At 35.3% G+C, this 7,500-nt stretch overlaps 1 long non-coding RNA gene across 1 annotated transcript in view; it reads right to left on the reverse strand.

Moving 5' to 3' along the window:
- Nucleotides 1-7,452: 7,452 nt before the first annotated feature.
- The window catches only part of LOC118761559, a 14,708-nt gene continuing 14,660 nt past the window's right edge, over nt 7,453-7,500 (reverse strand). Inside the window, exon 3 of the long non-coding RNA XR_004997473.1 lies at nt 7,453-7,500. This exon is cut by the window's right edge and continues 801 nt beyond it. This is a non-coding gene — a long non-coding RNA (uncharacterized LOC118761559).

Consider the following 7,500-nt stretch of genomic DNA (forward strand, 5'->3'; position numbering starts at 1 on the left):
TAAGTAAAAAGCAAGTATTTTTCTGGATTCGATTTTTCATTATATAAACAGCAATATATAATCGATATGACAGTATCATTGCTCTCTTTCATGTTTTCCAATATATTACTTATAGCTTCCTCAGAACCATTTGAATGAAGTGTTTCACCTGGCAGAAACAGCTGGAAGCTATTGAAAGTGATTATATAACTCCTGTTCTTTTGTCATTTATCTACTTACTGATATGTATGTGAGTGCATATATATTTATGTTTGTGTATATGTGTGTGTATGTGTATGTTATTTGTAACAAAACAACAGAAAAAGCATCCATTATATAGTGTAGAGGAGTGGTATACTGGAGATCAAATAATAAATAATGTTACATTTAGAATGGAAAGTTTAAAAACTGGTTTAAAGCCAAACCTTTTGAAAAATAATGAGAAAGCTGTTGTTTACTTTGTTTATTAATCTTAGCTGTATATAACAAAATTATCAATAATACTTCTTTCCAGACATGTATTATTACGGATTTATTAATCATATTAGCCATATTAATAAAACCCCCATGGGTCACCTATATATCCATTTGATGTGCCAGGGCGTTGCATCGTATGGCATGAGAGCAAGAGGTATAGAGTGTATCTATATTTATTCACCTGTACCTACCTGTACACTGTTAAGATTTGCATTTAGATGCTCTTCCAGATAGTAACTTGCAATATTATTATATAACAAAATGACCGTTTATCCAATATGGCATCAGGGTTCCGCAATTTCATTGGAATGAATAATTTAAAAGGGATAATAACTCTCGACCAAAAAAAAACACAGCAAACCAATTCTTGTAGCAGAATTGTAGCATTGTAGAATATTATTATTATTATTATTTCTTTTTATCTCAGCTTTTGTTGGAACTCATGGAGTCCTGCATGTGTAGATGTGTAGCAGTCTTGCTATGCATGCAGCCTAAGGTGCCATACTATCTGTTCATTTCAAATATTTAATACTTTCCTGATTATTCTGACCATGCTTATTATTATTATCACGTGCATCACAACCATATGTACGTGACATGGTGATCTCATATCAAAATAAACAGCTTAGAATTTTCAGTGCACAACCTTGCCAGTTAGAATTTTCTTCAGATCAAGTAGCCCATCACACTCAAAAGGTTCCTGAATAAGGGTTGCTTATTGTTAAACAAAATACCCATGTTTCCAGAGGTGAATTATTCAAACCCTAAAGAATTCCTCTTAACACATGGCTATGATGCTCCCCCACTACTTCTGCTCGTGATCAGAGATGCACATATCATCAGCCACCAACGACCATGTTCAACTGGTTAAGGCCAAACAACTGACAAGCAAATCTGTGGTATTGAGCAGAATATTTGTTATTATGAAGGCTGCGAACTGGCAGAATCATTAGCCCAGTGGGCAAAATGCTTTACGGCAATTCATCTGCTTGCACGTTCTGGGTTAAAATTCCACCAAGGTTGACTTTGCATTTCCTCCTTTGAGTTCTGGGTTGACAAAATCGACTACCCCGTACTCTGAAGTTGCTGGCCTTGTACCAAAATTTGAAACCAATATTATTGCTATTATTATTATTATTTTAGGCGAAGTTCTTCTGCGTCACTTGCCACACCTTTGTGTTGCTGAGGTGTGTGCAGCATTGTGTGTTCTTGTTTTTCTTTTGGGCGGGAAGAATAACCTTTTCCCAGTATTCTATTGCATCGGTTTGTTTTGTTAAGGGCTTCGACTTGAATTTTTTGTTGTATTAGTATTGTGTTGTGTGTGTAATGCAAGTTGTGTTCTGTTGCGCATCCAGCATGTAGATTACATGTTGTGGGGGTTGTTCATTTTATTGGATATTTACTGTTTGGAGTTGTTCTATTTAGGTTGTACCTTAGAACTGATAGTCTTACGTAGGATGTATCATGTTTCTAGCAGGGCTACTTTTGGGATCGTACATAGTGTTGGGGATTCATAGGTTTCTTTTCTTTTTTTTATTATGCCTAGTGCTTCAATTATTTCCCTCCCATGCCCCACATCTTGAAATACTTCAGTTTCGATATCTTTGTACTTTGGCAATTTCTACACCTTTTGGGGGACAATATTTTGGTCAGAAGGGACTGTCTATCAGTAAGCGGGTGTTTGTTTTTATACCTAGTTACCATGTTGGAGCAATTAGCTTTGATTACTTGGGCTGTTTGAACAGGTATCTTCCAGACGATTGCAGCCTGGTCGTTGTCATGAACCTTGTTTGGCTAATATCCATACCATTTTTTTGTTAATTTTTATGTTGTAGTGTTAGCATATTGCCCAATGAATATATCTACTTAGTCGGTCATGTCTGTATATATATTCAAATTTGACAAGGACTGAACAGCCAGAGATGATGTGGTCAACTGTCTCATTGTGCTGGTTGAACATTCTGCATCTAGTGTTAGTGCCTGTTTTTTTATTATTTTACTTTTATAGTTATTTGTGATCAGACACTGGACTTGCTTTTAGTCTGGAGCTTTTGAGCTATTGTTGGCTTTTTACTAAGGTTCACTTCTTTTCTGTTAAGCCTTGCAGGGTATTAGCCATGAAAGGATTTTTCCTCTCCATTTCTACTTTAGTATGTTTTGTAGTTGTTTACGTGATGTTTTTCCTCTCTTTGGTCGTTTCTGCTGTTATCATCTGAGATCAGTGTATCAGTGTAGTTTGTTTCTGTCTTGTATTTTGTTGCCTCCTTGTGCATTGACAAAAGCATTTCTTTTTACTCGTATTGTTTTATTAGATGTAGTAGTCATCCACTTTTTGTTGTTTTTTAAGTATACTTCTAGTCCAACTGTTTATTATTATTATCGTTATCATCATCATCATCATCCTTAATTCCGATGAAGTCGATTTTGCCTTTCACCCTTTTGGGGTCGATAAAAATGTACCAGCTGAGCACTGGGGTTGTTGCATTCGAATTCCCTCTTACCTCAAAATTTCTGGGCTTGTGCCAAAATTTGAAATTATTAAAAAAAAATTATTCTGCCAGAAAATTCACTTCACCATCTTCAAAAAGTATATATTGCATATTATGGTTCTAAATACGCAATTCCTTTTGAATATACCTGATGGTCAAGGCTAGTACGACTTTGATCTTAACTCTACTCAATCAGAGCTGATTTGAACCAAACAGCAATGGCAATGCATATTTAAGCAATTTTGGTCTCAATTGATATTGATGCTTCATTTGACAATATCTTTTATCTTTTATTGGTTTCAATCATTGGACTGTGGCTGTGTTGTCGCACAGTTTAGGGAAACAAATCCTCTTGACGGTTTAGGTGAAAAAAATCAACCCTAGCAGTTAATTTTAAAGTCCGGTACTTATTATATCAATCTCTTTTGCCGCACTGCTAAGTTACAAGGATGTAAACAAACCAATACCGGTTGTCAAGTGGTGTGGGGAAGACACACTCACACACACACACATATAGGCATATGTATACGATGGGCTTCTTTCAGTTTCTATCTACCAAATCCATTCACAATACTTTGGTCGACCCGAGGCTATAGTAGAAGACATTTACCCAAGGTTCCACGCAGAGGGACTGAACTCAGAAACATGTGGTTGCGAAGAAACTTTTTACCAACAGCCATGCTTGCACCAATTTACTAAGCAAATATACGTTGAGTGCCTCCATCTTCTGTGAATAACGATTGGTGTCACTAAGCTGTGTTTAATATAGATATATACTTCTTTAGTCATACATAGCCAATAAATGTATTATATACAAATCAGGGAGGAGTATTTATATAATTTCTGTTTCAGTTACTGCTATACAGACCTCTGGTGCTCTCACGCCTATTGGGCTTAGTTTGCTGTAAACTAAACACTATAGGCCCCAGAGGTTAATAATGCTGTTCAGACGGCTCTGGCTACTATTTCTAATAGGAAGTGTGACAGCGTGAAGGGTCCTTAAAATTTTTTCTTCTTTTGAGTGGGGGTGACTTGCCTGGATCAATCAAATCCTACACGCCAGATGTACCAATCGACTGATGAGGCATGAACATCTGGCTTAGGCTTTTGTCACATTGGTCTTTTGCAAGCTGAAACATCTTATCTGAACATGTCACGACTACATACGATAGCAGTAATTCGCTAACTGAACCGGCTGATTTTGGCCAGTGACAATTCACCATCTCAGCATCATGTGGTGTTCGCCTTTTCTTCCATACAATTCATATGCTGAAATAGTTACATCTGCCACAGTGCATCGCATGATGCTCCTTTGTTAGCTCGAGCCCATTTGGTAGTTAAGTTAACAAAGACCAATACCAATTGCGATATAAAAATTATCACCCGTTCTTTATGTTGGCAGATTGACTGCTCACTCCCTCAAAGACGATTGAATCAGTTATTCTGAATAAACTAATTAAAACAATAGAAAAGAAACACATTCCGAAAGTATGCATTTATTAATTAAATTATACATCATACATAAATACATATTACATATTTACATACACACACACACACAAATATATATACACACGTACATATATCTACATATATAAACATGTGCATGCACGCATATACAATACACACACACACAAACTAGTATACTTAATTATACAGCTAAGGTGTCTGCAAATCAAAAAAAGTATTGAATGTGTTTGAGGGCAAAGTGTGTAGTTTTATATTTCAATGATTATTTACAACTTGGATGACTTTTTATCTGGTGGACAGCCAAGCTGCAACCAGGATCCTTAAGAGTATTTTCTTATATTCCAAGGATTGTGGTAGCAGATATACTATCAAATGAATGAAATATCTTCAGAGCAACCTTTGAATATTATGCATAACATATATATATATATATATATATATATATATATGCACTTCTGCTTCTTCCTACCAAATAAACACAGATATGCCTACATAAACCACTTGACCTTCAGACTGGTTAAAAGAAGAAAACATCCCGCTGTGGTTCATCCACTAATGTTATATCACCTGAAGAAATGAATCAATCATGATGATCAACCGGATGGTTACGGATACTACGGACTTTGGATTGTGATCTTAAAAAGTAATGTGATTTGTGAAAACACATGTAACAATGCATTAAATGTTTATAAATTCCATCCTAGGGATATTGTTATTATTATTATTATTATTATTATATTTATCCTATTCTATATTAGTATCACTTGATGCAACCCTGAAAAACTGGCTCACTAGTCAGCATAATTAGACAGTGGCTGGCATAATGGAAAAGGGGCTTTATTTGCATATTCAAAACAGTTCCCATAAACAAATTTACAGGATATATGTGTGTGTGTGTGTGTGTGTGTGTGTGTGTGTGTAGAAGGTGGGCACTGATGAGGTGAAATGCATGATTGCATAATATCTGTACTTGTTATGTAATTATTTCAGCATTTTGGTGAAGCACACCTATGTATCTATGAAGCTTTGAATATCACACCTGTTTTCTGCTTATTTCTTAATTGCAGAGAAACATATGTATGTGTACATGTGTTGTAAGTATGTATGTATGCATGTGTGTGTGTATATATATATATATATATATATTATATATATATATATGAACTTACTTGGAAATGGATGTGTGGCATTCAATCATATAATAATATAAATAATATATATATATGCATATGTACATACATATATATGTATATATATGTGCATATATGGGTACAGGACATCACAAAATGTAAACAATTTGAAATACGAAAACATGTGTGTGTGTGTGTGTATAACAAAGTAGGATATACATTTATAGAGTAAGATGTTTATATGTGCATACTTCATGTGAAATAATTGTTTTCAGGGATGTTGGATCTCGAAGCAAATAATAGTGTATAAATACTGGGTTAAAAACCATTTAGATAGGCTGCCCGTGGAACATTTGGGCAGCCATCTAAAGAGATTTTTAATCCAATATTTATACGCTAAGATTCACCATTCCAGTTCACACACACACATATATATATTTATATATACACGTGTGTATATATATGCATATGAATGTATATAATATAATACACAAATACACACACACAACTTATGGTTCCGCTTAGCCACTGCAATGCAAGTATCCAGTTGTTAGAACACGATATACTTATACTTCACAGTAAACCATCAAGTCAGAACAGAAAGAAATATCATTTAATGAATGACAAAAGAACAGGGATTACATAGTCACTTTCATTGGCTTACAGTTGTTTCTGCTGTAAGTGCACTAATGAGAGTTTGTAACTCTTGTTCTTTTGTCATTCATTTAGTGATGTACGTGTGTGTGTGTGTGAGAGAGAGAGGGAGAGACAGAGAAAGAAAGAGAGAGAGTGTGTGTGTAATAAATAATTATGTATAAGAAAAATATATCCACAAAATTCAAGTCCTTGGGTTTTTAACATATCGCTAATCTTCAAAATATTATTACTTCAAAGCAAACAATAGCAAGTGGATATTGTTAAAGTTTAAAATTGGCTAAAACGAATGCTGAGAGCAGAATGTTTGGTAAAATAGAAAACAAATGATCCCAATTATAATATGAAAATTTCACCTTTTTTCATTCTCTACAGCTATTTCTATGACTCAGGGGAAAACATTATCAACTATACAATAATTACAAATTAATTGTAATGATTAGATAAATTCAAATGAAGGATATAAAATTCATTTCTCCAGGATATCAACATAATGGATGAGAATATCACACCAAAAATTTAAAACAACAAAAATTAAGTGTAATAAGTTGAAATTGTTGACTAAATGGGTTCGCTGCCAAGTTCTACAAGGCAAGAATGAGAATTAATGTTGCAAAGACTGAGACGTCGGTTTTCTCGAGAAAGTCTTTCCAGGGCAGTCTGATGTAAGTGGAACATCACAAAGACAAGTGGAGGAGTTTAAGTGTCCCGGAACTGTATTCAAGAATGGTGAGAAGCAGTAAGCTGAATTGGATGTTGGAATTACAGGTGCAGTACAATAATGCTCCAGCTCCAGCATTCGGAATTCAGAAGAGGAGAGGTTGGTAAAAAGAAAAACAAACCCTCACTATCTTCAACATGGTTTGCTACCTTCACTTATGGTCATGAATGTTGGGTAATGAAAGAAAGAGTATGATCGCAAATACAAGTAGCCAAAATGGGGGTTCCTTCGAAGGATCTCTGGAAGAAATTTACTTGACAGGATGCGTTGCTAGGATATCAGGGAGTCTCTTCAGGCTGAGCTCCTCCTTTGCATTGAGATATTACACCTCCTGTACTATGGTTAAGTGAAGGCACATGGCCCAGTGATTAAAGCGGCGGGCTCACAATCATGAGGTAGTGAGTTTGGGTCTCTAATTGGGTTGTATTCTTGAGCAAAACACTTTATTTCATGTTGCTCCAGTTCACTCAGCTGTAGAAATGAATTGCAATGCTACTGGTGCCAAGCTGTATTAGCTTTTGCCTTTCCCTTGGACAACATCGGTGGCGTGGAGAGGAGAGGCTGGTATGTATGAGTGACT

This window comes from Octopus sinensis, unplaced genomic scaffold (assembly GCF_006345805.1).
Source record: "Octopus sinensis unplaced genomic scaffold, ASM634580v1 Contig15175, whole genome shotgun sequence".
NCBI classification, from domain to species: Eukaryota; Metazoa; Mollusca; class Cephalopoda; order Octopoda; family Octopodidae; genus Octopus; species Octopus sinensis.